Below are 944 nucleotides of genomic sequence, written 5' to 3'. Positions count from 1 at the left end.
GTAAATTTAGTTAAAGTATTAGTCTGATACTTACCTTTTTCAGAGATAGATTCTTCATAGGAATTACAAATGAGTTACTAGCAAAATACTGTGGGGGTTTACGAGTATGATAGCTATTCTTGCTGGTGACAGACAACACAGTAATTTAACAACAGTGTATAAGGTGAGGTTCTGAATATTATAAATTATATGTAAGACTGTAATAACGGTACACAATATTTTCTGCCGAGGTTGTAGATGTGCATATGTAGGCCCACATATAGTTTTACAGAATAAGGTCTGCCTTGGAAAAACAGCTAACTTGATTATCTTGAGCATATTTGTTAGTTAACAAACAACATGGGGTGGCTGAGAAATGTTTTTCCTTGTGCCTTTTGAAGTGTATATTTCTTCAGATACTGTTGGATTCTCAGACATGGAGTCATCAGAACTCTTCCCTTTCTGAGTTTGCTTCTCAGAATTTGGGACTTTAGCTTTTGGGAAGGATGTTGAGTTTGAGTGTTAAGTACTCTCTATTTGCTGGTGCTGCTTCCTCCAAAGGAATCACAGCTCCACTTGTGAATGGTTCTTTTCTATTTGAGGACGGTGCTGTATCTGAGACCTAAGTTGTGCGGTGGAGCTTGCTCAGTGTGAGCCAGTGCCCTTCTCCCTGCGTGGAGAGCGTCCTTGTCTCCCCAAGGAGGACTGCACCCAGCGGCATCGCAGAAGCGAGCCCCTGCCTTTCTCCCAGGGTCTCCAATGAGCACCTACCACCAGCTGATCTGGGCAGGGAGATGGTGCTCTGAGCACCAGAGCTGCTTTCCTACTAGTGATGGGCCCAACTCCTAATGCAAAGCAATAAAAGTTTTTGTGTTATCACAGACACACACACATACACACATGTGCATGTGCACACACATGCACACACACAGTTCTCAAACAGTGGGAAAATTGATTTAATTAAT

This window comes from Octodon degus, unplaced genomic scaffold (genome assembly GCF_000260255.1).
Source record: "Octodon degus isolate 3935 unplaced genomic scaffold, OctDeg1.0 scaffold00239, whole genome shotgun sequence".
Lineage (NCBI taxonomy): Eukaryota > Metazoa > Chordata > Mammalia > Rodentia > Octodontidae > Octodon > Octodon degus.
Note: the sequence above shows the minus strand (reverse complement) of the source record.